This window comes from Anastrepha obliqua, unplaced genomic scaffold, assembly GCF_027943255.1.
Source record: "Anastrepha obliqua isolate idAnaObli1 unplaced genomic scaffold, idAnaObli1_1.0 ptg000005lb, whole genome shotgun sequence".
NCBI classification, from domain to species: Eukaryota; Metazoa; Arthropoda; class Insecta; order Diptera; family Tephritidae; genus Anastrepha; species Anastrepha obliqua.
In genome coordinates this window covers 3,049,158-3,074,932 of record NW_026562177.1, presented here as the reverse complement: position 1 = coordinate 3,074,932, position 25,775 = coordinate 3,049,158, and positions in this window count along the sequence as shown.

Genomic DNA, 25,775 nt, shown 5'->3' with positions numbered 1-25,775 from the left:
ATTTCGTTTGCAGAGGTCGTCATCAGTAAAGGCAGTTCTCATCCGAGGCTTTGCAGTTCTTTTCATTGGGGGAGATTTTTAAGTGGCGGGTCCCAAACCCAGCGCACAACCAGCTATCCTGGAATGCTTCGCCTTCTCTCCTATTTTTTTCTAATTTTCTATTTCTACAATAGTTTTCCATCCCAACGGCCTGTGACTATTTCGGGTCCCTTGTTTTTGAAGACAGATTTTATTGCTTCTGCCCCTGATTTTCTAATTTCAGTGTGAATTCGCTGAATCGAGATTTTTTAACAGGGAAATCATCGCTTCTCGGACCAAGCGCTTCTACCACCGCATTAAAAATTTAAACGGAGTCTCTAATGCTTAACTGGAATCGATGTAAAGCTGCAACTAGTTTCGGTGTTATGAGAATCTTTCTCCCTCTTTTTAGCTTTGCTAATGGCAGAGAATGTCCGGCAAGCTGAGTTCAGAATTCAAGAATACTGTTCTTCTCTTCATCTGAGTCTTCTACACTTTCTAAGTTATTTGTGGTGGAAGTAGATGCACCAGCCACTGATTCTCTCGTCTTACAATCCGTTCCTCTTCTTTCAGTCGAGGCCGTTTAGATCTTTCTTCTTTTTGCGCCAATTTTTTGTCTACACCACCTAAGCATCCCGGAAAACCTGGCTCTCTCTGTTTTATTCAATATAATTTATCTTGCTCTATTTTCATTATTTCAATCATATTTATTATTTCAATATGAAACAAATTATCAAGGCAAATTTTGAAATTGTTCCCACGGCTCTTCAACATACGAGGAACTGAGTTTTCTTACAATTTTATTGTAACTCTCCCCAAACATGATATAAATCAAAAAGTTTCTTTACGCAGTTAGGAAATGCCCTTGTTGGAATTCTTGCTTTTTCCCAATAAATGATGCACTGATCACAAGATTTGCATTTTCACTAACAGTCACTTCAACCTGACGGATATTTTGAAATAGGACTGAGAGATCTTGTCGATTAGGAGGGAATTTCGCACCATTTATTTGATAGCTAGGCATTCCGATAAGGAAATTATTTTGTTTGTCCACCGACATGTTTACGCACTAAACAATGGCGCACTAATAATCTCAAAAATCACGTGCAATCATGCAAATTTGTATGGACAAATTTAAATCGCAAGTCGGCACGGGTTATCGTTTATAAATCGAGTTAAAATTTTTTTCAAGACAATATAGGCTTATTATGACACTTTTAAGAAGGTATGCCTAGATAATCGACTAAGACTAGACAAGGCTAAGAAAACTTTACTGAAAATATACACGTCGTTGTATGTCCTCGTCATAAAATTAAACTTAAATAAACTTCCGTCCCAGCCCGTTTATCCAATGATTACTGTAATTGATCGCATTTATTTCTTTACCAACCAACAAAGATGTGCTTTTTAATTATTAAATAACCTTATATATTTAAACATATATTTAAGAAATAAAGTTGTCACTACCCGAAAAATTTTGACAGATTGTTTCCTAATGTTGAACGTGACCGCTAATTTGTTGCCAGAGGCTGCGTGAGATCTATCGTGGTATTTTACTAATCGCCGGCCAGGTTTTGGCTGTTTGTTAGATAAGACGTTACTTTATGCCTAAGGACTATTTGTGACTTGCAATTTATGTACGAGCGTAAATATCGTGAACCATCGATGTGTTTTAACAATCGAGATAATCGACTAATATATCTCGAGCTCTCCCATCACTATGGCTACCTTGGCTGGCCTCGAAATAGCGTAACCTGTAAGCCCAGTTTTCCGAATGGATCTTGAAAGGCTTGCACGATTCATTGAATCATGAACGAATTGTTCACCGGTACTTTACGGCACTTTACAAAAAAGTCTAACGACATCGCAGCTCCGACTAATGATACTATTAATGGCGCGCAAAAAATCAATTGTGATATGGGCTATGTAGCGTGGTGCGCCATCCTTCTGAAACCAAAGATCTCCCAAGCTTATGTCTTCAATTTCGATCTTCAAAGAATTGTTTATCATCCGCTACCGGACAACCTGTTTAATATTGTGTTCTTATTAAGGCCGCCGTAGCCGAATGGGTTGGTGCGTGACTACCATTCGCAATTCACGAGAGAACGTCGTTTCGAATCTCGGTGAAACAGCAAAATTAAGAAAAACATTTTTCTAATAGCGGCCGCCCCTCGGCAGGCAATGGCAAACCTACGAGTGTATTTCTGCCATGAAAAAGCTCCTCATAAAAATATCTGCCGTTCGGAGTCGGCTTAAAACTGTAGGTCCCTCCATTTGTGGAACAACATCAAGACGCATACCACAAATAGCAGGAGGAGCTCGGCCCAACACCCAAACAGGGTGTACGCGCTAATAATATAATATAACTTCTGCTCAAATATGAACGAGACGTTATCAATAAAACGGTCCGCGGATGACATATGGCAAAGATAAATTTTTTGTTTTTTGGTAGGGCTGTTATAAGCTTACATGGCAAATTTCAGCGTGATATGTCACATAGTTTGTTTTCTGTGCTACTGTAAACAAGTCAAGCTCGAGTGTGTTCTTCGAATTTAACGTTCTCTGAATAAAGTTTAAGCGAAAGAAGGTGAAAAGCGAAACAGCGACTCCCTGCACTTTGCTTTATTTGTTCGCGTATTTGAAAAAGCACCACGCAGAGAACGTTAAATATAGAGAATTCTCACGAGCTACGAATAGTGTGAATTGTCAAAAATGAAGTGAAACCGCGAACACTATTTCACCTCGCTTAACTCGACAGCGGGGAAGTTCTTAACAGGGCTGATTACAGTGAATTATGTACAAGTACATTGGCTCTGCTCAGTTTTTGGTTTCTGTATGAAATCAAATTGACGAATGCCGACGGCATTTTGCAAGGCATTTGCTTGTGCATTTTTATGTTCCCTTGGTAAACGAAAAGTTATTCAATTTGTATTTTCAAACAAAGGTGATGAAGAAAAAAATTATTGAATTTATTATATGCGCCAAATCAAATCAAAGTAACTTTAATATTTTGATTTAATTTAAAAAAATACATTATAAAACGACCTCTCACATTTTGGTATGTGCGTTTTAGTAAATTTAAAACTAAACAAATTTGATGAAAATTTTTACTAATTTTTTGAGTCGAAATTAATTCATAGCATACAAGTTTTTGGTATATCGACATACATATGTATTTACATTTGAACATGCATTTATTTGTTCCTTTGGCAAACCAAATCTTTTTCAATTTACATTTTATTACAGGGAATAATAATATACATACATTTGTATGTATGCATTTTCTAGATAGTATAAAACTTTAAAATAAATAAAGGAAACAAAGAAACGTATTTGCATATATGGGACAACTAAATTCAATTGCATCTTTATTAAATATGTATATGTTGCACGCATATGTGTGCACTGAAGCAACATGACCTACCTCACGAGCATCGCCTTATATTTCATGTAAATAACCTAATGATCAAATTCCTGCCTCACAAAAGCTAAAACAAATTTCTTTTGAATACTCATGTACATATTTGTATGTGCGTATGTACACTTGGTGCCCATATCCCTTCAAACAAATCAAAAAATTCTGTATACAAAACGCTTCATTACCAGGCACACAGAAAGATGGCATATGCAAATATAAATATTGAATTCAAGCAAAACAATGCTTATTAATATACACATATGCATGTACATACAAGCGCACACACAGGGCATTCGCTTTATTCCTCAAAATGCGTATGTCGTTCAAAGCTAAAATTCTATGCCTAGCGACTACAAGAACAAAATGCAGTCATAGACGCAGGCGTAGCGGCCATCATTCTAGTTGCCATAGCGCTGAACAGTCGCGGCGGCGCCGAACAGTTTCAACTATTGTAGTGTGCAACAAAAACTCATCTTCAAAAAATTCATTGATAAATTCGAGCTCATAGTTCTAAGAGCAAGAATTTTCATTCATAAAACGAGCCGCCCATATGCCAATTTTCTCGACAATTCGAAAATAGTCAATATTGGAATATTTCGCGTAGAATTATTTGCCAATATTTGATAAATCTTCAATTTTTGTCAAGTCGAGTGCCCGCGGCTTCGTACATATGTATGCATCAATATATGTACGTAAATATGTGTATATGTACAATGCTGTGCCTATGCATGTGCGCAGCGCCTATGAGTGCGCGCTGGATTTCTTGGGAAGTTTTACCGTTTTATCTTGAGCTGTGGCTGGTGAGCACACATACACACAGCATATACATACATATGCGCAAATGTACATAAATTCACAAATTTACATTTGCATATGCCATCTTCCTGTGCGCCTGGTAATGAAGCGTTTTCTATAGAGGATTTGCATTCAGTTAAGGGATTCAACAAAGTTTTACAGACACCAGACAGACAGACATTACATATTTATATAATTTTGGATGATTTGGAAAAATTCAAATATATAGGTCATATTAAAAAGCTACCTAACATTCTTTGCTTCTAATCACCAACAAATTCTTATCGACTGCTGCTAAATTTACATAATTCAGCCCCTCACTGTTAATTTTTGTTGAAAAATCTGTCTATGGTGAAATTGTCTTCGCGAGACGAGTACCCCTCGAAAATGAACACTTTCCAGTCATTAAGACTTCTCTATTCATTAACGTTCTCTGCATATGTATGTACGAAGCAGCGGGCACTCGACTTGACAAAAATTCAAGATTTATCAAATATTGGCAAATAATTCTACGCGAAATATTCCAATATTGACTATTTTCGAATTGTCGAGAAAATTGGCATATGGGCGGCTCGTTTTATGAATGAAAGTACTTTGTTCGTAGAACTATGAGCTCGAACTTATCAATGAATTTTTTGAAGATGAGTTTTTGTTGCACACTACAATAGTTGAAACTGTTCAGCGCTATGGCAACTAGAATGATGGCCGCTACGCCTGCGTCTATGACTGCATTTTGTTCTTGTAGTCGCTAGGCATAGAATTTTAGCTTTGAACGACATACGCATTTTGAGGAATAAAGCGAATGCCCTGTGTGTGCGGTTGTATGTACATGCATATGTGTATATTAATAAGCATTGTTTTGCTTGAATTCAATATTTATATTTGCATATGCCATCTTCCTGTGTGCCTGGTAATGAAGCGTTTTGTATACAGAATTTTTTGATTTGATAATTGAATGTACATATGTATATATATATAGTTAGGGCATCAAGTGTGCATATACGCACATGCACTTACGTCGATGCATATGCAGAATAAGTTGTTTTAGCATTACAGGAATTCGATCATTCGAATATTTACACCCTAATTATTGCATGAAATATGATAAGGCGATGCTCGTGAGGTAGGTCATGTTGCTTCAGTGCATACATATGCGTGCAACACTATATTTATTAAAGATGCAATAGAACTTAGTTGTCCCATATATGTATGTATGCAAATACGTTTCTTTGAAGTTTTATTTTATTGATTTTAAATTTCAAAATTTGGTACTATCTATAAAATGCATACATATATGATTTATTCCCTGTAATATACATAGGTAAATTTAAAAAACTTTCGTTTGGCAAAGAAACAAAAATGCATATTCAAATGTACATACATAAATATAATATGATAAGGACGTGTGTCGTGAGATAGGTGCGTGTGCACATACATACACTATAAGAATTGAAGATAAATTTTTGTTTACCAAGGGAACATAAAAATGCACAAGCAAATGCTTTGCAAAATGCCGTCGGCATTCGTCAATTTGATTTCATACAGAAACCAAAAACTGAGCAGAGCCAATGTACTTGTACATAATTCACTGTAATCAGCCCTGTTAAGAACTTCCCCGCCTTCGAGTTGAGCGAGGTGAAATAGTGTTCGCGGTTTCACTTCATTTTTGACAATTCACACTATTCGTAGCTCGTGAGAATTCTCTATATTTAACGTTCTCTGGGATGTGCATTTATGTACATTTGTACTCGTAAATACGGATGGATGGATGGAGGTCGCTTGCGCATCTGAAGCACAAACACATATACACATCTGTGGGTGTACACATAAATATGTATATGCAAACGCCATACATTTATATATACTTTTGTCTGCTACTACGAGTTGTGGAGATAACGGACCTCATTTTCCGGTATCAAAAAGTTGTTTATCATAGCCGTCGCCATTCACTGTTACATTGGCGCCAGACTCGTCTTTGAAGAAAAATGATGGCTGTTCTTGAATGACTTCGGGTTGATCTCCAGCCCAAATCTGACAATTTTGACCAATTGACCATTAAACCAAAAATTTGCCTCATCACTGTACATCATAAGTTGGCCCGAGCGGGCGATCAAGACTTTGCACAGAGCGTCGATTTTCGTATTACTTTTGTACGATTTATAAACGTTGTTGAAACGTAAGTCTTGCCATGATGAAATTTCAATGAATACTAAAAAAAATTATGTATTTAGTGTGACAGTAGTCACGCGTGATCTGCTGAAACCCCCTATCGGAAAAAGTACCTCCAATCAGATCATCCTTTATTATGTGTTATTTAATGTTATTGTTAGCTTTGAATATACAAATTTTTAATCATTTAAAAAAAATGCAATCTTAATAAATGCAGCAGAAGTATTACCTCAAATAATGCTGACGCAATCAATGGAATAAACCTTGAGCACATTTTATTCACTTGAGATTTAAATATTTGAAGAATATTTAGTAAGTCTAGCACAGAAATCAGATTATACCAAGTAGTGCCTAAAAACTGAAACTAAGTTTGAAGAAATCGAAACAGCTATAGAACAGAAGGTGAATTTCTCACTTGAATTACTGACTGGGAATTCATAAAAAAAAGTACCATTCTAACGGTTAGACGCGATAGAAGTGAAACCTTCCGTAAAACAAACTGAGAGAGAATGAGACGAAAGCAGCATTAGGAGCGGGATAATTATAGGTTCATTATAATATTGCTATAAAGTTCATATTTTATTTTCTTCATTTTATTATTATTCATCCTCAATGTTTTCAATTTCAACAAATGATACGAGTAGCTTATGATAGCTAAAATATGATACAAATGCTTTGGTTTCGATGTTGTCAACATATCTTTGAAATACCGCGTCAATTGTTGTTTTTGATCGTGTTGTCGATTCAGTGCGATTGTTACACATTTTTAAATTTAATGTTGTATTGAGAAAGTCAATTAAAGGAACCGCTGTGTCCAATGCAAAATTTACGTTAAAATCGCCACTTAAAATCATTGGAACTTTATCGGAATCTTTTCTAAGTATCCGCGATACTTCGGGTGTATACTTTATTAAATTTTCGCGAATGAATTCCGTGATGCTATTTATTGATTGATTCGGTGAAATATAAATTGCCACAATTAAAACTGTTTTTCCATTGCTCAATCTGGTTTCGCATGCACATATTTCTCCCACTTTAGAAAGCTGAACAGACAGTGATTCTAGTTGCTGTGCATTCAAATCTATCTGTGGAGTTACAATACGAGCACCGTCATTTTGATTGTGGTATATTGCAACACCGCCTGCAATTGCGGTAAATATTTAAAAATGAAAATATTTACGAATATAAAAATACGGACGCAATACAGCACACGCGGTTGCTATTATGAGCGTCGTAACGTAAGTTTTCACTTCAAAAATCGCTTTCAATAGCAGAAAGATGTGGTGCTATCAACACGCGAAATTGGTAAATGGCATTGAAAAATTGAGATATTGATAGGAGATACACTATATATTCGGACTTACGAGCATTAGATCGAGAATTCTATAAAACTTGTTCACAAAATAATTTATCTGGAGTTGAGAGTTAAAATATTATCCACCCTATAAAATTCATGCTCAGCTGTACTATTCGACCCAAGTCGGAGAAACCAACTTACCATTTAGTATTTGGGAGATTAACATCACCGAAAACACGCAGATGATTGGAAGCTAACTTATCGTTATGTTATATATGTGCTTTATAGTTATCACAAATACAACTAGGAGAAATGTACGTAGCAATTAGATATAGAGAGTCCTATGCACCTTTTAAGCAAATACAGAAATAATCCAAAATGATGTAGGCACATGGAGAGTTATTTGAAATGCCCTTAATTTGATTTGAAGAACTTTGGTTACAAAAATCAGAATTTAGCCAAATTTCAACAATAACAGAGACGTCAAACTCTAAATGAGCGCTGAGGGGGCGAATAGTCTCCGACTTGGTGCGAATACCTTCCATATATTGGAAATAATCCCTTAGTACTTAATTTTTTTTTTTTTTTTATTTCCTACATTAATCATACATATATCTTACTGACAACTAGTAGATCTTTTAACAATTTGTTAGGAAAATTATTAAATATATTTCATCATGGCCAGTGCCAAGACGAATACAGCGATTACATTTTAGGACAGCAATTACATTTTATACAGAACAGTTATTTTAGCATACGAGAATTCATATTTAATTTAATAGGTCAATTGGTTGGTTTCTCTTCAGACTTCGTAAAGTTCTTATTTCAAGTTGTGAGAGTGTATTGACTTCTTTGTTTTTGTGCTGGTTTATTTCGTTAAAATATCTTGTGGATATCGCTTTTATTTCTTCGTCGATTAATGGTATATTGAACGTTGTATGGATGACATCATTTTTGGTGTACCTGTCGGACATTGTTATTATACGTAAGATTTTTGATTGTTGTCGTTGTACTGTGTTTATGTGAGTTCTTCTTGCAGTTCCCCACACTTGAAGTCCGTACGTCCAGATTGGTTTAATGACCGCCTTGTATACTAAAAGTTTGTTGGAAATACTGAGCTTAGAATTTCTACTTACTAGCCAATGCAATTGTCGAAATTTTTCCTTTATTTGTTTTATTTTCTTTTTGATGTGATCTTTCCAAGTTAATTTTGAGTCCAGATGGATTCCAAGATATTTTGCAGATGTTTCAATTAGTATATTTTTATTGTTGAGCTTAATCGGCATAGCAGCAACCTTTGTTCTTGTCGTAAATATTACTTGTACAGATTTATCCTCATTTACTTATAAACTCCATTTGTCAAACCACTTCTTTACATTGTTCGTGTACATCTGTAATTTTGTTGTTGCGGTTGAGAGGTTTTTGTCAAATGGCAATAAAAATTGTCGTCTGCTAATGTTGCTATAGTTGAATTAGTTTCGTCTGGGAGTGGTATGTCAGAGGTAAATAAGGCATATAGCAGTGGTAGTAGAACGCTGCCTTGAGGAACTCCTGCTTTTATTGGATGAATATGTGAGTATTTGTCATTGTATTTAATGTAAAAGCATCGATCAGTAAGGTAGCTCTCGATAATTAAATAATAGTCCAGTGGTAATATTGTCTTAATTTTATGCAAGAGGCCTTTGTGCCAAACTTTGTCAAAAGCTTTTGCGACGTCTAAAAACACAGCAACGCAGTATCGTTTATTTTCCATGCCTGAAATTATTTTTTGTGTAACTAGATGTTTTTGTTGAATAGTTGAATGCTTTTTTCGAAAACCGAATTGATGATCTGGAATGATGTTTTTCGTGTCAAGTATTGGGGTAATTCTGTCATGTAAAGGTTTTTCTGCAATTTTAGATATAGTCGGAAGTAGGCTTATAGGTCGATATGAAGTTAAGTGTGAGCTGTTGGGTTTTTACCCGGTTTTGGTAGCGCAATGATTTCTGCGACTTTCCATACTTTTAGGTACTTTAAGTATTGTAAGCGAAACATTGCATTAAACACGTTTCTAAGAAATATGTAGCCTCAATTGGTAGCTCCGTAAGTGCTTTGCGTGTCAGCATAACATATCCAGGTGCTTTTTTATGTTTAATTCACTTCTTGCGCGCTTGTTTTCCTTATTTTTCTGATGGCATCAGTATTAACATTACCAATCGTGTCAATTTGTTTATGTTCATCGTTCGATAGGACATTTTCAAAATAATTTCCCAATGTCGCTGATTTTTCATCATTTGTAAAAGCCCATGTGTTGTCATCTTTTCTTAGTGGGGGTTGATGCTTTATCTGGTTTTTAAGTTTTTTTGTACATTTCCACAAGGAATTATTTGTGGCATGTGTAGGAGTTAAATTTTTTAGATATTTTTCAATTTCCTTATTTTTTATGTCACATAAACAATCCTTCAAACTTTTTGTGGCTAAGTTTAACCTCTGTTTGTCTGCAGGAGATCTGGTTGCTTGCCATTTTTTTCTCAATTTTCTTTTTTCCTTGATTTGCTTCTTAATAGAAATGTCATTTAAAATGTTTTGTGCGCTATATTTTTGCTGCGGTGTAAATCTGAATCCTGCGTCAAGAACTATGTCATTAAAATATATGATGCTACGCTCAATGTCAAGTTGTGTTTTCAAAGGTGTACTTAGAATGAGTTGTTGGGAGATGTGGTTTCGATACTCATCCCAGTCAGTCCTGTTTGTAAATATTTGGAGTGTTGTCCCTATAGGGTCAATTTTTGATGTGTAGTTAAATATTATCGGCGAGTGGTCAGATGATAGTTCATAACTTGGTTTAAGCTTCAGCTGGTTTTGGTTAATATTTTTTGTTATTCAGAAGTCAATTAAATCTGTATTTTTTTTAACATCCGTAGACCAGTAAGTTGGTTCACCCGTACTTATAAATTTGCAATTTTTTTATGGATTGCGTTAATTAAATATATACCTTTTTTATTAGTCAACCTTCAAACCCAGTCTATATGCTTTGCCTTTAAGTCTCCTCCAGCAATGAATATGTTGTCTAATCTATTAAAGAAATCATCATATTGATCCGTCTTTATCAAGTGTCGTGGTGGACAATAGATATTGATGTGGGTTCATTGTTGTCAACAATTTGTATAGACGTTCAGGGCCGTAGAGAGCATATCCGGGACCGTTGTCTTTGTTATTAGTGTTTGTTTCCAGTTCAATAAAAAATAGTGGTAATGGTTTTTTTGTTGTTCTTTGAGTTATATTAAATATATTTATGACTTTATGACCTTTTTCTCTTAATTCACTATTTATTTCTTCTTGGTCCACAGAAAGATGCATGTTGCGTAATACTACTTTCAACCCCCTCTAATTTTTTGGCTTGAAAGTATGCCGTTTTGTTCCTTTTTTTTGATTTTTTAGCATTTGATGTATTTGAGTGTATGTTCCAAGGTCATTTGCTTGAACTCGTACTTCATTATTTCTTAGGATTTTTAGGACAAAATTGCTATTTGCTATTGCACTTAAAGCATTTTTTTATGTCTTGATGCACTCCACACCTTGCACATATATTGGTGGTGGATTATTATTAAATGTATTTTTTTCGCTATTTAAATTTTGAGCATAAGTAACAGTGTTCTGCGCACTGTTCGCTTGTGTATTTGTTTCGTTGTTTTCATTTTCGTCATCAATAGCAAGAGATGCAAATTTATTTGTGGACTTTGTATCGCCGCTTAGCCAGTAGTTTGGTAATTTGCTTTGGCTCAAGTTCGTTGTTGTTTTTCGTTTTTTATTGGTGGTTGACAAAGTTGAGGACTTTATGGGTGAGCATGGTTCAATTATTAAAGGTTTGCTCACTTGTGACATTAGAATTTTGACACTCCCTTACAAAAGGTTGCATTTAAGAAGGGTGAGAAAGGGGAAAAAATTAAATCCCTCTTGATGACAATGGTAGCAAAAACGTACTTTTTTATTTAAATGGAAATAAGCTGCAAACGATTTAAAACATAGGTTAGGTTAGCCTGGTTGGCAATAAGCCACGCATAGACCTTTTGGTCCCTGCGATACCAGATGGAGACCGACCTCTATGAATACCTAAAGTAGACATCATGTAGGATGTCAGCGCTTTTGGCGAATCTAAGTAGGGCTGGGAGCTCCGCTTTTGAGACGTCTTGCAGCCCCTCAAACAGTGGGGCTCCCAGGCATCTTAGTCGCGTTTTTGATAATGCCGGACAAACGCACAGAAGGTGTTCTAAAGTCTCCTCAACATCCTCTCTGCATTTTCTGCATTTGTCCGTGCTAGCAATCCCTATCTTGTACGCATGTGCAGCTAATAGATTGTGACCTGTTAGCATACCTATGATAGTTCTGCATTCCTTTCGCGAGAGCGTAAGTACGAATTGAGTTAGTTTTCTGTCGTTAGTTCTACACATAACGTTTGCTGTTTTGCATGTGGCCAGGTTAGTCCACCTAGCTTCCACTTGCCTTTTCATGTGGTCGTCCATTTCATTGTATATTGTGTTTAGAGGTTTTGGTATGTCGTTCTCTTGTTCGAATGGTAGTTTCACAGCACTTTTTGCTATCTCATCTACTATTTCGTTCCCCATAATGCCTTTGTGACCAGGTACCCAGTAGATATGCAGCCTACTGTTTCCGGCTAGCCTTTCTATGGCCTCTCTGCTCCGTCGAACATTTTGGGACTTAATACAATATGAGCTTATTGCTCTTATTGCTGCTTGACTATCCACGTATATATTAATTGTTGAGTTCTTTCTTGTTCTAGTGTAGGCTAGCTCCGCGGCCTTCCCCACAGCAAAAAGTTCCGCTTGGAAAATACTGCTATGGTCTGGCAGCTTGATAGGCTGCCTTATTCCTAGTTTTGAGCAGTAAATACCCGCTCCCACTCCGTCTGGAGTTTTCGAGCCGTTTGTATAGATGTGAAAGGTTCTATGGCCAGGCTTCATGCCTTTGTGCCATCCCTCCTCTTCAATTGTAGTGCGAAACCTTCTCTTCCAATTAAAGTACGGAGTCATGTAGTCCGTGCCACCTGAGCTCCACTTTCCTATTAAGCTGTGACCGAAGGTTCTGCAGGTGATACCCCCGCAGCCATTAGCCTCCTCGCGGATTTCGCTGCCAGGTTTTCCGCCATGAGGTCAATAGGTAAGTTAATAATTAAAATATTCACCTTCATAAAGTTCAATACCCCTGGTCGCAATTCAATTGCTGACACAACAATTGCTGACACAGTTCCGCTCCCTCCAAATTTAATTTTTTTTTATTAACCCAAAGTGCTGACAACCTAAAATAAGCTCACGTTGCATTCAACGTGATGATTGCTGCTTGATAGGTTAATATAAAGTAGATAGTAAATAACAATGTAATAATTAGTATTAATAATAAAGTCCGATCAAGAAGACGTAGTCTTCCGGCAAATAATAATTTATTAATAAAAGATATAGTGGACATAGTCCACTCTTTTTGAATAAAATAAAGATATAGAGGACATAGTCCTCTCTTTTTTTAAAATAAATAAAATTAACAAGTATTTTATTAATTGGCGCCCGAGCAGCCTGGTATAAAAAATATACCACGGAACCAAAGCCTGTACGCGTCCCGTTCGTTTGGTGTATTGCAAATGAATCCTTAGTAGTGACAAACAAAACGGAAAAAATTCATGCAGTCGGAACGGTTTTAAACTAAGTAAATTTAGTGATAATAAAAAAAATCATCATAAAGTTTTAAATAAAACGCGTTATTTGGTGTGAAGAATAGAACTATTCAATATAAACGCAGTGCGTTCTAATCTAAATAAACAATTGAAAAATCAACTTAAAAAAAAACAACAATACCAACAACAACACCAAGGACAACAATACCAACAACAACAGCAAGGACAACAAAACCAACAACAACACCAAGGACAACAACAACAACACCAAGAACTACACCAAAAACAACAGCACCAACAACCAGCAGCAGCACAACATCAATAATGTCATCGGCAGTTCTAATTATTGTGTAAGTTAAAATATATTAATTTTTTATTTTTAAGAAATATTATAAGGAAAAATAATCTTACCTTAGTAAAAAATAAATAAAAATATAGTAAAAAGAAAGAAAAACAATTTTTTTCCCAACAAAGAATTTTTTTAAAATACTATGGCTAATCCTAACAACATAATAAGACCACCTATCCTTAATAATCCTAGCCCCGACCCAATACCAAACCCATCAGTAAGGCCACAAAGTTTTCAAATAAATGCCGAATTAGAAAATAGGATAGCTTCCATTTGTGCACAACAGTGTAGGAGTATTGTGCAGTCTATAATAAACCCCAACGCGGACATAAATTACGGAAATGACCAAACCATAGAGGAAAGATATAGGGAAAACTTAAACGACTTGGACAAAATTCCAGACATAGTAAGAAGTTTGAGAGAATTTAACTCCTGGAAAAAAAGTGTCTATGGGGTATTACAAATCTACAACTCAATGAGGGGAACTCCAAAATTCTATTGAATCCTAAGCGTAATTAGAAATAAAATAGTAGGGAATGCAGATATTGCATTAGAATCGTACAATACACCTCTGGACTGGAATAGTATAGTAAGATGTTTGACCCTACATTACGCCGATAAACGTGACTTAGGTACACTGGAGTACCAAATGACCTCACTTATCCAGGGAAGAAATAGTATTCAAATTTTTTATCAACAAGTCTACTCGCATCTATCCTTGATCCTAAACAAAATTGGTTGCATGGAAATGGGACAAGAGTCTTTGCGACTTTTGACTCAAACATATCGAGACAAAGCTCTCGATACTTTTATAAGAGGCTTAAACGGAGATCTACCGAGACTCCTAGGTATTCGTGAACCTTCAGATCTTCCACAAGCACTACATCTTTGCTTGAAGTGAGAAAACCAACATTATAGGTCAGAATACGTGAATAAACACCAAAACCACAAACATCGTCAACAACCACCACTTCCTTCAACGCGTAACTTGAACACGCAAAATTATAACAGACCATTTTACCCGGAATTAACATTTCAACACCCTACCAAATATAGTACCCCTATGAACAGTATGCAACAAAATACATTTAAAAATCAACCGCTTTTCCCTCACCATAACCCCCAACCTGCGTTCCAACCGCATCACCAAATGCGACAACAATTCCAGTTTCAACCAACAAGACCGACAGCACCTAAACCCCAACGATCTGAACCAATAGAGGTTGATCAGTCGATACAAACAAGAAATATTAACTACCAAAACAGACCCCGACAAATGATGCAACTGCAAGGCAAAAGACCTGCATCAATGAATCACGTCCCACCACCATTTAAACAACAACGAAATTTTCACGTACAAACTAAACAGCAAAATTTTGACAATTCAATAGAATCTGAAGAATTTCAACCCGAAAATTACGAAGACAACTACTACCTGCAACTGCAAAACGAAGATATTGAAAACTACGTTGAATCCTTACATCAACAGGATCAACAATATGGAATACCTACCCTAGATCTGACTGATATTCATTTTTTAGGCTGACGTATTCTTCGCTTACATATTTCGAATGTAAGGCGAAGAATGGTCAAATTTTAAAAAAATTAATAGACACAGGGTCTAATAAAAATTATATTCAATCATCTCTCGTTAACAATCCTAAACAAAACGAAAAAATTTTTTTTGCCAACTCAGTTTCTGGCGACATTAAAATCACGCATTATACATTCGCGAATCTGTTTAATTTACCCAATCATCCTATTAAATTTTATATTTTACCTTCTTTAAAATCATTTCATGGCATTTTAGGCCATGACAGCTTACAGGAACTAAATGCTATAATTCATATTAAGGAAGAATACATGGTAATAAATAAAAAAATCAAAATTAAAATTCACCAACAAATTTCCCAATCCGTAAACAAAATGGAATTTAGAACTAGTCATATGGACGAAGTTCAAAAATCTCAATTAGAAGAAATTATAAATAACCATCCCAATTTATTCAAAGACCCTAATAAAAAACTTACATTTACTTCTCGAATCAAAGGAGAAATTCGAACCACATCTGACTCACCGATATATTGCAAATCATATCCTTATCCCATGGCACTTAAAGACGAAGTTGGAAAACAAATAAATGAACTTTTAAGCGATGGTATAATCAGGCCTTCTAGATCACCTTATAATGCACCCGTCTGGATTGTCCCGAAAAAAATGGATGCATCCGGTGAAAAAAAATTCAGAATGGTCATCGACTACAGAAAGCTGAACCCTGTCACCGTAGCCGATAGATACCCTATCCCGGAAATTAATGAAGTTCTCGCAAATTTAGGGAAAAATAAGTACTTTTCAGTGGTAGACCTTAAAAGTGGTTTTCACCAAATTCTTCTAAAAGAATGCGACATAGAAAAAACCGCATTCTCAGTCAATAACGGAAAGTTTGAATTCGTCCGACTTCCATTCGGATTAAAAAACTCGCCATCAATTTTCCAAATATGTTATGTCTACATAGATGACATAATTATATTTTACAAATCCGAAAGAGAACACTTCGAAAATCTATATAAAATATTCGAAACATTAGAATCCGCAAACTTCAAAATACAACTAGACAAGTGTGAATTTTTAAAAACAGAAATTGAATTTCTAGGTTTTATTGTCGGAACTCAAGGAATAAAAGCTAACAAACAAAAAGTAGAAGCAATAGCCCAACTACAACCCCCAAAAACTCTAAAAGATTTGAGAAGCTTTCTAGGCATGTCAGGTTATTATAGGCGTTTCATACAAGATTACGCGAAACTTGCTAAACCCCTGACATCCCTTTTAAGAGGGGAGGAAGGACGCATCTCAAAAAATGCCTCCAAGAATACAAAAATATCTTTAGACCAAAATGCTCTGGATGCATTTCAAAAATTAAAAAAATCGTTAGTCTCAAGTGACATAATTCTCTCTCATCCCGACTTTGAAAAATGTTTCGAGTTAACGACAGATGCTTCCGACTACGCAATAGGCGCAGTTTTATCTCAAAACAAAAAACCTATGACATTCCTTTCCCGAACACTGAGTAAAACCGAAGAAAATTATACCGCAAATGAAAAGGAAATGTTGGCTATAATTTGGGCATTAAATTCACTGAGAAATTATCTGTACGGATCCCGAAAGGTAATCATATTCACAGACCACCAACCTTTAACATATGCTCTTAGTAGTAAAAACACTAACAGCAAAATGAAGAGATGGAAAGCCATCTTAGAAGAATACGATTATGAACTCAGATATCAACCCGGTAAAACAAACGTGGTAGCAGATGCACTATCTAGGCCACCACAGATAAACTCAATGACAGCGACCCAACATAGCGACGAAAGTTCATCAGACAATAAAATACCAGCAGTGGAATGTCCTATAAACGCCTTCAAAAACCAAATTCATATTTTAATAGACAAGCATGATAACTACAAATTTGAAATTCCCTTTCCAACTTATCACAGGCATATAATAAAAAAACCGCAATATACCAGAAATATATTAATTTCAATTCTAAAAAAATATCTTAATTCTAGCGTAATTAATGGACTACTTACTACCGAGCCAATCATGCGAATAATTCAAGAATTTTATTCTGAATATTTCATAAATTACAAAATTAGATTCACACAGTCACAGGTCAAAGAAATAACTAAGGATGTAGAACAAGAAGAGGTCTTAATCAAGGAACACAGAAGAGCCCACAGAGATGCTAAGGAAAATAGAGAGCAAATAAAAAAAAATTTTTATTTCCCAAAAATGACGGAAAAATCCAATAGAATTGTTAAAAATTGTCAAATTTGCAGAGAACAAAAATACGATCATCGTCCTAATAAACCACAATTCCAACCCACACCAATTCCACAAAATCCTGGAGAAATCGTCCACATTGATATTTACTCCACCGAAGGAAACCTCGTACTAACAGCAATAGACAAATTTTCGAAATACGCTTTAGTCAAAATTCTAAAGTCTAGGGCAATAGAAGATATTAAAGAACCATTAAAAGAAATCGTTTTAGCTTTTGGCATCCCTAAGTCCATAGTCATAGATAATGAAAAGTCTCTAAATTCCGTATCAATAAATTTTCTTCTTAAAGATCAATTTGGCATCGAAATCTACACTACACCACCATACTCTAGCTCTGTTAATGGTCAAATAGAAAGATTTCACTCAACCCTTTCAGAGATTATGAGATGCTTAAAACCAGACAAACTTCACACTACTTTTCACGATTTACTTACCAGAGCAATACACGAGTATAACAGGTCGATTCACTCCACCACCGGCAAAAAACCGATAGATATATTTTTTAACAGAAATTCAAGTAATGATCCAAAAAAAGCAATTTTGGACAAGCAAGAAATCATCAATCGTTTAACAGAAAAACAGAAACAGGACTTAAACTACCATAATCAGAATAGGCACGAAATAAAAATGTATTTACCAGGAGAAGAAATTTTTGTCAAAGTTAACAAGAGACTAGAATCAATACTAACTCCTAGGTATAAAAAGGAAATAGTCAAAGAAGATAGAGACTCAACTGTTTTAACAATGACAGGCAGAATTGTCTATAAAAATCATATTAAAATGAAAATAAATTACCTTTACAGATTGTGTTTAACCTTTGTAAAAACTGAAGTTCAAATTTTGGATTACACTTCTTCGTATGTCGTGACAATTAATAGAGGTACAGCGAAAATCCAGCAAGGAACTTTTACTATTTTACATTCAATAGATCTGACACAGTACGCAATATCCATATCCAATACCCACAAATTTATCCAACAAAACATCCCAAATCACCATAACCTGTATCCCATCCTTATCCACGAATTAAGCCTTACCGAAAATATTTTAGAAAATATAACACCCACTATAAAAAATAAGAGAGCAATAAATGCCATAGGTACTATTTGGAAATATGTCGCAGGATCTCCAGATCACGACGACTTTGAAATAATAGCTAGTATTTAATATAATAATAATATAATACGTAAATGAAGCTTTTAATAAAAGATTAAAAAATCTAACAGAGATAGTAAATCAAATTTCTAATGTAATAAGAAAAGATGTATTATTAGAAAACGAAATAGTTATAAATCTAAGACTAGTTAAGGAAGAGTTAATAAATATTCAAAATGGAATCGAATGGGCGAAGCTTGGAATCGTCAACCCATTAATATTAAATAAAAAAGAAATTGAAATTGCTACAAGTAAAATTAGAGAAGAAAATATTGTTTTTGTGAGCCCCGAAGAGGCACTCCAATTTGCCAAAGTATCTGTCTTGTACAGTACTAATAAAAAAATATTTTATTTGGTTAAGATTCCCTTAACAAAAAAGGAAACCTATGAAAACCTAATTTTAAGACCAGTAAAAAGAAAAAACTCTGTAATCAATTTAGAGTTTAAGCAGATTTTAAAAAATGACAACACTATATATGGTATAATAAATGATTGTGAAAAATATAATAAAATAATAATTTGTAAAGAGAACCAAATAACGAATATTTCAAATACTAAATGTATTCCTAATATTATAAGCAGTAAAAATTCTACATGTGTAACGAGCAACAATCATCATATCCCATTAATCGAAGAGATCGAGTCAGGGGTTATCCTAGTAAATGATTGCAACATGGCTATTTATGTCGATAAAACGCAGAGAAATATATCTGGAACACTTCTTATTAAATTTCATAATAGCACTATTAAAATTAACAATAGGACTTTTAGTAATATAGAAGCCTCACCTTTACAAATCATCCCCGCGTTAATGCAGCCCGCTCCTTTTGAAAGCGACCATATTAATTTCCTATCACTTGAAGTTCTTAATGAATTACAGATTAATAATACGGAAGTAATTTCAACTATTCGGAAACATTTGAAAATTGGAGGATGGTCAATCTCTCTTATTCTCAGTCTAATTATCATTTCCATAGCATGCTTACGATTTGTCTTTAAAAATACAAAAAAAATAATTGTTTGGGAACCTCAAATTCCACACACTAATAACGAGCCTCATGTGACAATGAGTGTGCAACATTGGGCTGAATCCCATAAACCAATAGCATTAGAAGCTCCTATCAATCCTATCAGATTGAACAATATTCCGTTTTTTTAAATGATTGCGGACAATCAATTTAGGAAGGGAGGAGTTAATAATTAAAATATCTTCTTCATAAAGTTCAATACCCCTGGTCGCAATTCAATTGCTGACACAAGTTTTTCATTTTAATAAATTTCAATACTTCTTGTCGCAATTCAATTGCTGACACAACAATTGCTGACACAGTTCCGCTCCCTCCAAATTTAATTATTTTATTAACCCAAAGTGCTGACGACCTAAAATAAGCTCACGTTGCATTCAACGTTATGATTGCTGCTTGATAGGTTAATATATATAAAGTAGATAGTAAATAACAATGTAATAATTAGTATTAATAATAAAGTCCGATCAAGAAGACGTAGTTTTCCGGCAAATAATAATTTATTAATAAAAGATATAGTGGACATAGTCCACTCTTTTTGAATAAAATAAAGATATAGAGGACATAGTCCTCTCTTTTTTTAAAATAAATAAAATTAACAAGTATTTTATTAATTGGTAGCATGCTGAGTATCATTTCCAACGCCGCCGTTGGAGTGGTCTTCATCACTCCTGTTATGCACAGAGCAGCGAGTCTTTGAATCCTTTCCAGCGGCATTAAGTATGTCAGTTTTTTTGTCACAGTCCACCATACTAAGGTTCCATACAGCAATATCGGTCTGACTACTGCTGTGTAGCACCAATGCATCAGAGAGGGTGATAGACCCCAAGTAACGCCCAGCATTCTTTTACATGCGTACACGGCATTACTGGCCTTTTTCACCCTCTCCTCAACGTTGTGCTTCCACAGCAATTTGCTGTCCAGTATTACTCCGAGGTACCTCGCATAATCTTTGAGAAGTAGTTCATTGTTGCCTAGCTTCGGGAGGTTCCACGCCGGAACTTTGTACTTCCTGGTAAAAAGTACCATGCCCGTTTTTCCCGCGTTTATCCCTAGCTCTGCGCGAGATGCCCATTGGTGTATCGTTTTGAGAGTGTTGTTCATCACATTACTGATGGTGTCCAGGTACTTTCCCGTAACTACTATAGCTATGTCATCGGCATACTCCACCAGTTTTGGTGCCCCTCCGTCAAGTTTCTTAAGAATTTCATTTGCTACAAGTAACCTTAATTGCATGTATTTCTTTACCAACCAACAAAGATGTGCTTTTTAATTATTTAATAACCTTATATATTTAAACATGTATTTAAGAAATAAAGTTGTCACTACCCGAAAACTTTTGACAGATTGTTTCCTAATGTTGAACGTGACCGCTAATTTGTTGCCAGAGGCTGCGTGAGATCTATCGTGGTATTTTACTAATCGCCGGCCAGGTTTTGGCTGTTTGTTAGATAAGACGTTACTTTATGCCTAAGGACTATTTGTGACTTGCAATTTATGTACGAGCGTAAATATCGTGAACCATCGATGTGTTTTAACAATCGAGATAATCGACTAATATATCTCGAGCTCTCCCATCACTATGGCTACCTTGGCTGGCCTCGAAATAGCGTAACCTGTAAGCCCAGTTTTCCGAATGGATCTTGAAAGGCTTGCACGATTCATTGAATCATGAACGAATTGTTCACCGGTACTTTACGGCACTTTACAAAAAAGTCTAACGACATCGCAGCTCCGACTAATGATACTATTAATGGCGCGCAAAAAATCAATTGTGATATGGGCTATGTAGCGTGGTGCGCCATTCTGCTGAAGCCAAAAATCCCCCTAGCTTATGCCTTCAATTTCTATCTTCAAAGAATTGTTTATCATCCGCTACCGGACATCCTGTTTAATATTGTGCTCTTATTAAGGGGTTACATACGTCCAGCAGCGCCAGAAATGCGCTAAAGGAAAAACTGTTTTTAGAGGGGATAACAAAAGAAATAAATAAAAGAAAAATGTATACATTATTTATTAGTGCTTAAACTTCATAAAAAATGCACTTTAATTTTTTTTTATAAAAATTAGTACATAAAAAATTACGTGACCCAAAGTACAATGAAAAAAAAAGTTGCTCCACGGTCGGCATCATTTCTCCTTGAAATGTGGATGAATTTGTAAAAAGTAAAAAAATTATTCTAAAATAAAGTTATAGTTATAGTCTATCGAGCCGGATTTTTAAATAAAGTATGCGTTTTACGTCATAAAAGTCACACTTTAATTATGTTTATAAAAATTTTTAATAAAAATATCAAAAATAAAACTATAGAGAAATCTATTAAAAAACAAAACACATCAAAAAACTGTATGACCGTGACATGCAGACCGTGCCGGAAAAAGTAGTTTGGAGAAAAACGAGTTTAAAATTAGGGATACAGGAGCGCGCGGACCGCTCTCTACCTGGTTAACCCTGCTACTATGTTAGAAAAAAAATACACATGTTATGTTCTGGTCTTATTTTGACCTCACATTTTTTTATTGAGAAAATTCAAATTTGTACAGTTCAAAAATATTTTTTAAGGCTTGTGATCAATGCAATATGTCGTCGTTAGAGTGGTTGTGTGTCGGTGTGACGAACAAACATATTTTTTTTCCTTTTTCGACGGGCAAAATTTGCACCTTTTCCGTTCACTAGCGCATTTTCGTTTTGGAGAAGGCGAATTCATAGATGGTGATGCACTGTCTTCTTCTCGAATTCTTCGTACCAATGATGCAGAGGCTTCTGCGCGAGGAAGCCGACTACGCCTCTTGATATGTTCTTGAGCTAAAACTTCACCGAGTTGCTCTTAAAATAGGCGCCTTTTGTGCAATTTATTTGTTTGCCATTCAGGATATATTTCGGTCCATATTATAAAAGCGTTTAGAGCAGAAATATCTAATAAATTAGAAAACAGGGCAACTGGCCACCGATTGGTTTTCCTTTTGCACGAATATGTACGAACCAATTGGTCCAATGTGTCGACTCCACCTTTTGTCGAGTTGTAGTATTCAATTATTTCCGGAATTTTTTTTAGGATGATCTTCCAAAATGTTGCTATTATGGTGAAGGGTGCTAAGCAAATAAATCATTCTGTATTTTTTAGGCACATACAAACTACAGTTTCTTTTTCATGAAAAAAAAATTTACTTGAGTGTATTGGAAACTTACGCAATTCTTGTGATGTTGCATGAACCGGCAGAAAACGTTTGTTGTTCCTTACTATGCCAACAATAGTAATTTTCTGCTTTAGCAGTTCTAATGCAAGGTTATGACTCGTAAAAAAATTATCGGTAGTCACATTTCGTCCACGGTATGAAGACACTAAGTCTAGAACAACCCGTTCGCCTTGATTCCTTTCAGCATTGTCTCCTACTTTGCCCAAGTATATTTGGAACTGTAAGCAAAATGCGGTGTCAGAATCCGCTGCTATCCACGCTTTCATGCCATATTTCCCAGGTTTACTTGGAATGTATACTTTAAAAGGACATCTACCTCGGAACGGAATAAGCTGTTCGTCAATCGTTATGTTAGCACTTGGAACGTAAAGCAGCTGCAAGTTTTGAGTCCATTGCTCATAAAATGTGCGAATAGAAGCAAGTTTATCTCCTCTTTGTTCTGATCTTCTTCTTTGCCTATCGTCAAATGCTAGTACACGAGAAATATTGCTAAATCGCTCCAAAGACATGATTGCTCTCAAAAACGGACGTCCATGAAACTCGTCCCACAGGGAGTTAAGACTTTCACCGTATGACCGGTAGACTCCTAAAAGAATAATATGTCCGTTATACAATTATAATAGGAAAAATATATTGTAAATAAATACCAATAAGTATAAGAAGTCCCAGGTAAGCATCGAACTCAGTAGCATCTATAGCTAGAAAATTTTCGAAAACAGCACTTCCTTGCAAATTGCTGTAGTGAATTATATCCCTTTTCATAGCTTATGTAAGGCATACATCAAAAGTATCACGAATTTTTGAAATACGATGAATGACATAAGAAGTCACTGCAGGTTTTCCGTGAAGAATATTCTCACTTGCTGCACGACTGAGACATTGCAAAGAAGGTATTGTTGTCCACTTTATCATCCGATCTTTATCAAAAACTTCTGTGCTATTAGTTACGGTCAATGAAGTGAAGGCTTCTGTGCCACTGGAAATGGATTGTTCTGAAGATAAATATTCGTCTTCCTCAAGTACAAAATTAGCATCACAATCATCACTTGCATCGTCTTCAAGGTCACTCAAGAATGCACTAATGTCTTGCTCAGTCATTTGTCCACGCTGACATTATGGCCAAGTAAATACAACAAAGAATTTTACCGTATAAATACTAGTATGAATTTAGAAAAAAAATGTATATTATATATACTTACAGTATGTTTTATCAAAATCTATCGTCTATAAACTAAGATTTACAATAGCAACTGAACACTACAATATTTAGCACAGAACTGAAAGTATTTGGTTTCGTTGTTATTGAATACAAAAATTGTAACTGTAAACGCATTCCAGCATTCACAACAGAGAGGTGTTCCAGACGATGACTCTGCAACAGGGGATATAACATTATATATTTACTATTCGTTTTACAAATATGATAGGGGTCATAAAATGATCCAAACATAATATGCGTAAGCACTTGAAATAAACAATTTTCTAAGCCTAAAATGGTGATAAAACTGATTGAATTCAATATATTTCAACAATTGATGCACTGAGTAGTAAGAACTTTCCAATATATTCCACCAGTTAGAAATACGGTGATGTTATATGCAATTTGGGTCATCAAAAGACCCTAACGTAGTAGCAGGGTTAATGGGCTGTAGAATTTCCGCAAGAAAATTTCACAGTGTATTTTTAAGATACTATATTTTCGAAATATCGAAAAAAATCGATTTGTGGACGTATGTAAAGTATTATTGCCAAAGTACGTGGAATAGTTACACAGGAGTTAGTGCGAAATTATTGGAGTGAAGCACCCCATTTGGCTATATATTTCCATGCAATATCTATAGATTCGTGACTAGTTGATTTTTTGTAAGATAAAAACATCTGCAAATTGGTGTTAAAAGAGAAGAAAGTCCGTGGCTGAATTCTCTTTAGAAATCTATTGTTTTCTCGGTGGATGGCTGTAGTGATCGATTTCTCGTAGTTTCGATCAAACAACTTAAAGTTTATGGTCGTTTTCAAGGAGATATTTCACACTAAAAAATCGCTTGCTGTTTTTTGTTTGTTCCATGCAGTTGTGAGTTCAAGGTGTTAATAGTGGAAGTCAGCAAAGGGAAAATGCGGGATATTTTACAGTTTTTCTTTGATAAAAATGCAAGCCAATGTGCCAATGCTAATTGGTTTCGTAGATTCTGTTCAGGCATTTTTGATGTAAAAGGAAATGTCAATAAAATCACAGAAATAATCGAAGTTGACCGGCATGTTAGTAGTCGTGGTACCGCCCAAAAACTAAAGCTTTAATTAATGCTTAAACCATTTGCGATAAAATTTTACGCAAAAATAATGGATTTCTTTTCCCCCAACTAATGTATAGCGAGTTTTAACCCAATGCGTATGTTCGCGCCCCTCTTTATAATTCATCGTCGCCGCCCCTGTACTTCCAATTGTCGTTACAGCTATCAAATTTACATTAACACGCTTACTTACTTCCACCAGAGAACTTCCACTATCTTCGCACCTTTCTTTATGCATTGTTTTTGCCCAATAACCAACAGCATTAGCATAAGTTTTTCGAACTATTTTCGCTCGTTGTATTTTTTCCTGCTATTTCAGAAAATCATATTGTAACAGGTGAAATAGCAGGACCTTTCCAATATACCATAAGCGTATTGGCTTATGCATATATTTAGTTTAGTAATAAGAATCATTCGATTGTCAGAGCTCAATAAATAAACGTCGTGAAATTTTAAAGCGCTTGTTTTTTCTTAATATTTAAAATCGTGAAAAAGGCTTCACGATTCACCAGCCTATTTAATTTCAAACTTTTATTGGATACGCTAATAAAGTATTGT